This window comes from Sinocyclocheilus rhinocerous, unplaced genomic scaffold (assembly GCF_001515625.1).
Source record: "Sinocyclocheilus rhinocerous isolate Xijiao unplaced genomic scaffold, SAMN03320098_v1.1 scaffold1630, whole genome shotgun sequence".
Classification (NCBI taxonomy): Eukaryota; Metazoa; Chordata; class Actinopteri; order Cypriniformes; family Cyprinidae; genus Sinocyclocheilus; species Sinocyclocheilus rhinocerous.
In genome coordinates this window covers 26,706-36,403 of record NW_015664013.1, presented here as the reverse complement: position 1 = coordinate 36,403, position 9,698 = coordinate 26,706, and positions in this window count along the sequence as shown.

Below are 9,698 nucleotides of genomic sequence, written 5' to 3'. Positions count from 1 at the left end.
TATATATATATGTGTGTGTGTGTGTAATCAGATAAAAAAAAAAAGTACTATAAGTAGTTAGAGTATATTACATTTTAAAATGATCATAATCAGATTATAGTTACTTTTTTATGGATTACATGATTTCATATTATTCACACAATGATGGTATATTATTCATAATTTATCTATTCTTCTCTTTTCCTCTTTTAAATTTTCCTTTCTAAAAATCCTACTGTTATATACCATTTCACAAATGTGAATTTGTGAATTTGGGGGAAAAACACCTCTCAAGCAATTAGACCATGTATGAAATAAATAACAAAGCAAGTTACTAAACACTGGTGATGTGTTGCTGGGAAACACTAAGTCTTCATCATTATCCAGTGACCTTGTTGATTCTGGAAGTCTGGACAAAAAAAAATCAAAAATCAAATCTGAAACACTTTGGGCGTGTAATGTCATTGTTGCTTCCATGCTTTTAATGTTTGTTCATATAAAATAACGGGATTCCCAAATGCTTTTGTCAACCAAACCCCTTAAAATAAAATATTTAGGCTTCTTGAAATATCTCTGAGGAAGTTAATATTTCAGTAATTTAGCAACACATTCACATGTTTACAGTTCTCTGATCTGAAGTTAATAGTCACATATTTTTTAGTGTTCAAGTGTTTAAATTAATTTTATGATTTAATTAATTATTAGTTTTTTATCAACCAACAAACCCACTGCAGTTCTTACATTAAGCCCAGTTTGGGAAACCCTGGTTTAATGTTTAATGCATTATGATTGTGATATATATATATATAAAAAAAGTAATATATTTTCTCTCTCTTCTCTTTTTTATATAAATATGGTAGCTTACTGTTTAAAGCAAGTTTAAAGTTTAAAGCAAGTTAGATAAAAAAAAAGTAATCTTAAAGTAATCTAAAAAGTAGTCAGAATACATAACCTAATATGAGTAACCTAGATGACGTTACTAACAGTTTTCATCATGTAATCCGGTACTAAAATCGATCCCAGTTCCGGCGGTGCGAAAATGCCAAAAAGTGGGTAGTTCCACAATTAGTTCTGGTACTATGAAAAGGTTCCCGCGGTGCAAAAGGCCCTTATAATCAGCAAGGAACTACAATTTGGAAGTAATCTACCCAGCTCTGTAGACACTACTATTCAAACATTTGGTGTTGGTAAGATTTTTTGATTTATAATTTATAATCCAGTCCTCACATACTTTTTCCAAACAAAGATATTTACTCTTGGATTAGTTTGGTCAGTAACTAAGGAAAACGTTGCAGCACTACTGTATGTTTCCACAGTACATAAAGCTCTTTGGTTACACTATTTTTTTCCCTCGATAGTCCACTTTACACATTCAACTAACTATAAGTAACTTTGCAACTACACATGTCAAGTCGTAAGTTGAAAAAGTTACTTATATTCAGTAGACTGTTGGGGGAGTATCAAAATAAAGTAGATATTAAGCAGACAGTCTACTAATACTCTAATGACTGCTAGTTGACATGTATTTGCAAAGTTACTTATAGTCAGCACAATGTCTAAAGTGGACTATTGAAAAAACAAAATGTTACCAGATCTTTTATCTCAATAGAGAGATTTGAAGTGACATGTGGCCAAGTATGGTGACCCATACTCGGAATTAGTGCTCTGCATTTATCCCATCCAAAGTGCACACACACAGCAGTGAACACACACCTGGAGCAGTGGGCAGCCATTTTTTGCTGCGGCGCCCAGGGAGCAGTTGGGGGTTCGGTGCCTTGCTCAAGAGCACCTCAGTCGTGGTATTGAAGGTGGGAGAGAGCGCTGTACATTCACTCCCCCCACCTACAATCCCTGCCGGCACGAGACTCGAACCCGCAACCTTTGGGTTACGAGTCCGACTCTCTAACCATTAGGCCACGACTTCCCACGATGATGTAATTCCCCATGAATTCCCCATGAAATGAGAATTCAAGTGTAAGAAAAATGATTTCAGTTGTCTAATAAATTCTATTTGTAATGTATACAGCATTGAATATGGTTAAATGGTAAACCTCTTGTTGCCACTCCTGAATCTTAATATAAAGGGAACGTGATGAAAGCCGGATAATGTCTTTCAGAGCTGACTGCATCTCAAAGGGCTTAACGCCTCAGCAGTGACCAATCAGAGAAGGTTATCTGCTCCTCACCCTGAGCTGAGCATGTTATTCTTTCTCAGGGGTCACAGGTCGCACTTTCTGTTTGCACCTTCACGATGCTCATGTCCTCTCGCTACCTCTGTCTCTCATTCTCTCGATCTTCTCTTTCCGTGCACAGCTGCACAAACAGGAAGGGACTGAGTCAAACAATAAGCTCAGGGATTAAAAGTGCCCTTATTAACCTTTGACCTTTCATGCGGCTATTTTTAATCTAAGCTTGCAGATGTTCAGTAACACAATGTTTACCTGAAATGGAAAATGCAACCAAATTGTTTTTTAACACAGTGGGTCTCAACTGGTTTTCTAAATTGTACATACTGTAGGATATCAAGTGGCGACCCAACACACACAGTTTATCATACAAAATTAAACAAAAATGTCATTAAAACTGAACATTGAAACATATTAATAAAAATAATATTAATGTTTATTATAAAAAAAATCATTGACTTAAACTGATCATTCACTGCACAAAACACATTGTGACACAAACCCTGATTAATCTCACTGAATGTGATTCAACAATACATTAATTTATTTTATTTATTTTTTTATTTTTTTTGGTACAGAAATATCATATAATCGCTCTACCAAGATAAATAAGCTTCATATTTCAGCTTGTAGCTTGTTCCCTTGGCCTCCATTGTAAGTGCATTACTTTAAACATGATTTTTATTTATTTTCACAAACTGAAGGACAAGTCAACATTATTTTCTATGGCAACTGGAATCACGTCACAGATGCTTTTATGACAAATGATGGAATTTGACTTGTATTGAACCTGGAGCGGTCCTTAAACTCAAAACTAGGAGTCGGTGGATTTTGTCCCCTGACTGGGCCCCTACTTGAATGCAGTCAAAGACAGCTGGAATCATCTGTTAAATGGCTTTTATTGGAAAGATGATGGATCCCTAGAGCACACAAATTAGAATTACACTGGCTCTGGGAGAATGAAGCATATTCTGGTTGAGACACATGCCAAACCATTGTGCCCAGCTGCCAGAAGGAAAGCCTGCCAAACACGTTTGTAAACCTCCAAAAGAGAAACATGAGAGCAGAATCAGCCATGGCGCTTTCTGGAACAAATTTATTGACAAAAAGTGCTTTCCTAACATTCCTCTCCATCTCTAACTGAATGGAGCCCTAAATTTACCTGAATACCTGAAATCCACATTATTCTCAGGGGTAAATTACATTATTTAAAAAGGACCACAGTATTTAAAAGAATAGTTCACTCAAAAGTGAGAATTCTGTCAGTATTCACTCACCCTCATGCGTCCAAACCCATTTGATTTTTTGGTCACACTTTACTTAAGGCCTTTATATATAATGCATTATAAAAGTAGTTTTAATGCATTAATTATGCCTTATAATAATCTCATGAATAATTGTAACCACAGTTATAATACTAATAAATCTATTCATTGTTACACCTTTAGAAAGTATAATGCATTAATGCATTTTAAGTTGGGATATAATTACTTATAAAAAGATTTAATGCATTACAACGCACACTATGAATACCTTTATAATGCATTTTACATAAAGGCTAAAGTAACGGTAAGTAAAGTGTTACCGTTTTTTCCTGTCGAATGCAGTTTAGCATAAATATTCTCTTTTTCATACAATAAAAGGAAAATCCAAATGGAAAAAAAACCACCATAAATGTGCAATAATATAGCTTTGTGTGAGGAACAGACTAAAATGTATCTCACTAAATACAGGCATGCCAATGCCATTGGGTTTCACTGAGCTCAACCTTGTTAAAAAATATAATAGCTATAGTGGAGGAAAAGATGATCAGTGAAAGAAAATTCAGTCTGTCACTCACAAAGCTGTAGAATGGCTTCAGTACTTATAATATAATAGATAGAAGATATAGCTAGATATCATATAGCTGATCCAGCTCAGCTAATAATTTAGTGCCTTTGGTCCCACTTCCTATATATATGTGTGTGTGTGTGTGCGCTCTTGTACAAAGAGAATAACATTCAGCAAAACATCTCTGTGTAAAATTCATGTCATGAGGGTAAATGATAACAGAATAATTATTTTTGGGTGAACTATCCCTTTAAGAGTCTATGAAGAGATGTAGGTCTAACAGTAACAAACATAATACAGAACAAACACAATAAAGAATCCTTCTTTCCTGGATGGTTTACTGTTGTGTGACACCTTTTTAACATTTATCCTTCCTTATTCAGCCCACTTCACTCGCACACATTAATTTTACTTCATGGCAGTTGTTCAGGAACACTGGCCATGCATTTGTCAGCAATTTCCTTTGGGTGCCCATCAGAGCTCTGATCCTGGTTTCCATCTCCATGGTGGATAAAATTGCCCACATTGTGACTAGCCTGCCGTATTTATCATCAAGTGTATAAATCAATCGTTTTTTACCACCTCTGTGTGTGGGAACGCAGTAAAAGTCGTCAGAGAGAGAAACACATCCGGTGCGGCCGAGTGGAATTTATAGTGCCTCGTTGGATTGTGGGAAGGATCTTGGACACCCGACTCCAGCAGAGACCTTGAGAAGGGGGTCAGGAAGAAAGTATCTTTTCTCTCTGTCTGCCTCCCAACTCTCTTTATCCCTTTCTACCTTTCCTCTATTATGCAACTCATTTTACTTTAACCATTTTTACATTTGTGGCATTTGTACGTCTCTCAAAGGTTGATTTTTAACAAAACGCACAGATTTCAACTTTTTGTTAAAAAAAAAGTTCTGTCATAAAACTCCTTAAATCCTTCATTTATTATTTCTACTTTTCAGTTTGATTTTTTTATACATAGATTTGATTGTTTTCCTCTTGTTTCAGAACCAGATTTACAATTTTAAAACAGAAATTTTAATGAAAATATTACTATATTTTGTAAAACTATTATACAATCAAATAGTGAATAAATAATTTCAATATTTATTGTGTAAAATCATTAATACATTTTTACATTAATTACGACCCTCATTTGTGGCATCATTTCTATCACAAGAATAATGGTTTCAGTGAAAACAATGGTTTCAGTGAAGAGCATGCTTGAGATTAAAAATTATACAGTTGATACATGAAAAATCTAATTTGTGAAAAGAGTATTTTTATTTTGTGCTACTTTCAATTAAAGGAGTGGCTCATTGCGATTTCACTTTTTTAACGTTAGTTAGTGTGTAATGTTGCTGTTTGAGCATAAACAATATCTGCAAAGTTACGAAGCTGAAAGTACAATGCAAACGGAGATATCGTCTTTTAAAATCCTGCCAGTTTAATGCCTACAAAAACGGCTGGTAAGGACTACAACGAGTTATCCTCTTCAATAATATCCTCTGCTTCTCAAGCGGGCTCAAAATGATAAGTGATATTAACGACGCCATTGTTTACAATACAACCGGAGCACATGCCGCTGAGGTGAGGGGCGGGACGTTTAGACGCGCACTAGAGGCGGTTTAGCCAATCACAACACACAGGGCTAGCTAACAAATCAGAGCCCAATGCCTATTTCTGAGGGTGGGGCTTCATAAAAACAGGAAAAGATCAGCCCGTTTCTCAGAGAAGGGGCAGAGCGGTGTGGAATAAAGGTAAATTATGTGAAAAATAATGCGTTTTTTTTTTAAACTAAGCATTAACACATGTTAGACTGCACCCCATAAACACAATCAAGCCTAGAAAAAACCCAGTGAACCACCCCTTTAAGATTTAATTCTGTCAAATTGTGCAAGTACGAAAATATTATTTCATTAGGTGTATTTAGGATACATAAAATTCTAGCTACTTTATGTAATTAACTAGATAGAGAATTGCAAGACAAAGAAAAAAAAAACATTTTATTGAAATAGTATTTTAATAAAAAAAAATACCAGAATGTGATTAAATACAATACATAATTTGCAAAGGAAAAAAAAAATGCAGACTGTTGGACATAGTTAGTAGACAAATGAAACTACTGAAAGTGTGAAAAGATTGTTTTAAAAGAGTCTAATGTCAACATGGACAAAAGGGCTGACAGTTATTTACTGTATATACAAACAGGAAAGGGGAAATTGGAACGGGCTGTAAGAGGCATTATAGTTGCAACAGGTGACATTTACAGTGGCTTGTTCTACTGACTGCTGTGACTTTGTTTGCCAGAAGCACCTATTAGAACATGTGAAGCGTGACACAGTAGCCAAACTACAGCAGTGTGTGTGTGTGTTGATTCACAGCACACTTATACTGGATGTGGAATTTTCTGCAGCTTTATGATGATTGTGTTGATGGCCCACTATGCATGCTGGGTAATATGAGCGATTCTCTGTGGTTCAGTCCAGTCTGAGTGGCTTCCATACAACATTCACCATGACCACATCTATCAAGCTCCAAAAAAGAATCAGAAATCATAAAAGTAGTCCACGACTCACATGCTATATTCCAAATTTGGAATAAATCATTGCTATAAATGAATAACACTTAATAATGTACAATAAATAAACACATAAATGTGCTTGAGTCTGATCTCTAGGTAAGGTAAGGTGTACACTGGCCCTTTAAACGAGGCTTGCTGTGAGTTTGGCAGCCTAATGGATGCAAGTCTATGGTGCTAATGGATGGCAACCTGAAAAATGGCCTTATTTGAAAGGCCCAGGACTGCTATAAATGAAACAGCTGCATTATGCACATTTATCTGTGTCCTGGTCAAAGGAAGAACCTTAAAGAACCTATTTGCTCATTAGAGTTCTCTCTCACACAATCAGTGTCTGTCTGTGTTTATAGAAATGTGTGTGTGTGTCTATGGCTTCTAACTAGTGTCTCTGTAAGGACTGAATATATGTAGGCCTATACCGATACCTTGTTATGTGATTAATCTTACTGTATATCAATATAATGGCAAACAGATATAAAAGGATCCCTCACATGATTGTAACTTTTAATGCCTGAGTAAACAAATAAAAGTGCCGTTTGATATAATTTCATCTGCCAGTGACATTTATTAGCTTTGCTACAGAAAGGGCTTGTAACACAGCAGTAACTCAAAGCATGTGTCCCGTCACAGGAGGCTGTTTTTCCCGTCAACAGTTTGTCTGGATGTCTTGATTAAGAGTCATTCATAAAAAGAAGAACAGGTCATAATGGAGTCAGAGTGGAATTCCTGTTTCCTTGATGTAATCAAAGACTGAACAGAAGAATGATTGTTTTGAGTGGACAGTCTCATGAATGCACATATATTTATACCATGTGATTCTTGTCAAACACACTACATCATAGTTAAAATTAAGTTTAGGTCTACCTGTGCTAAATATCTCACTATCAATATTCAGTCAAGCTGTATGTTATCTTTTTTTTTACATGATTTATTCTGTGTATTTTTGAGGCTTATTTGTTCTCAATTATCCAATGCATATTGCTAAATAAAAAGCAAAGCTTGACTGTGTCAGAGTCTGCTGTTAAAGGTTTTGCAGGCTGCACTGCCCCCATCTGGTCATTAAAATACCAAAATACTCAAAAATACTAAAACACTGCCATCTACTGGTCATTAACAGTTTAATTACTATCCGGAGAAGTAAAAAATGAAGAACATGTGTAAAGCTACTGTCAGCTGAAAACACTACTGCCTCAATCTGTGTCAGTCTGTGTGTGTTAACCCTCTATAGGGTAATTTTTCTTTATACTGACATTTTTCACCAAAACAAACAAACAATAACCTACTTGCATTGATGAAACAGTGCAGCCTTTAAAGAAACCAATAATGTGCCATTTTAAGCCACATTTAACATTTACTTACTCAATTACTTCACTCAATTTGAGTTTGTAGGACGTATGACCTGAATTTACATACACCAACCTGCTCAAACTTCTCAATGTTCTCTAAACTATCAGAACTAATAACATAGTATTGTGGGTTACACCAGACTTAAGTTTAAAGTCATTTAATTGTAATTGTGATTTGAGATTATAGACAAATACATGTTTTGTTTTGTTTTTTGGCGGTGGGTTGAGTAAACTTATTATAAATACCATTTAAATAAACAGTAATTAATGAATATACTTCTTTTTGATATAATTCACTTTAATTTCTTTAAACAAATACGCACCTGTATACAAACCTACAATTGAACGCCCCCTTCAAAAACTGCTCTTAGAATAAAAGCCTAATAGACAGGCAACTTGAGGTGAAAAGTTGAAAACAGAAAGGACGTACATTTGGATTACAAAACTGATGAAGGTGACATGCAAATACAAAAAGCACAAGACACTTCAGGAAGAAAGTAAGGAGGTGTGTTCAGGTTGGCTCAGAATCATTTCTAATGCCTTGAGTGACACACTGTCAATATGAGATTCCACTTGCTGGGTCCTTTATGGTAAAGACTCCTTATGCAAGAGAAGGTTTCGAGACAGGCATGTGCCCTGCTGGTTCTCATCATAGTCAGGCTTGCAGATTCACCTCTGCTGAATACTTGATATAAGAGAAAGAGAAGTGCTTTCCCCTCCCTGAACAACTAATAAACAACATATTCTTTAACCCTAACACTAGATCCATGTTTTTTTCTAATTTCTTATGTTCACTTAGGACACAGCCGACTGTGTTTACTTGAATACCATCAAGAATGTCTACGCTTTATTTTTTCATGTTTCTGTATCGCTCCTTTAACGTTTCTTTATGAGCATGTCAAAAATTAAGCAGTCCTGCGAAACTGCAGTCCTACTCAAGAGGATGCCTATTTTACTGTCAACAGTAAAGACTAACTCCTAAAAATGCTGATATGTAGCTGTTAAAGGGCTGTATGTAGAATTCAGAAACCCTTGTTATTAGCGACACCTATATGGCCATTAAGTGAGCTGTGGCCAGCAACTTATTGCTCATATTCTTGCACACACTCCATAGTAATGCAAGCGAGTGATGGCCAATGTGATTCACCAACATCATGCCGACAGATGAGGTTCATTAAAATTACACTGTTGTGATAGTTTCCCATGGATTTTCCCAACGAAACTGCCCTGAGTCCTTTACATAAAAATGAGTCTACAGGCTCACAGTTTTAAAGTTTTGTTACATGCCGTTCACAAATTGGCAAAAAAAAAAGTGATTCATACTTGAAAATTCTTTCATTTTGTCCATAGAAACAAGTAGCTAACTTTAGCTAGCAAGCTAACGTCATGTGTCAGCTAACAAGCAAAGTTGTGGAGCAGCACAGTTTTTCCTTCTGTCCTGTAATAACATTCAGTGAGCAATATCTGATAGTATACATTTTAGCACATACTTGGCCAGTTTGCACTGAGCACCAACACAGCTTCCTTCATTTCCCTCCATAGGCAGCAACACAACTTACACATTCAAAGCCCAGAATGGTAGGAAAGACCTCATATTAAAGTACTTCATGTGACTCCAGTGGTTTAACCTCAGTTTTAAGCAACATGAGTCCTTTATTTCCACACACACACACACACACACACACACGTCTGGTCAGCTATCCTTGTGGGGACTCTCCATAGGCGTAATGGTTTTTCTACTGTACAGACCGTATTTTCTATTGTCCTACACCAACCCTACACCTAAACC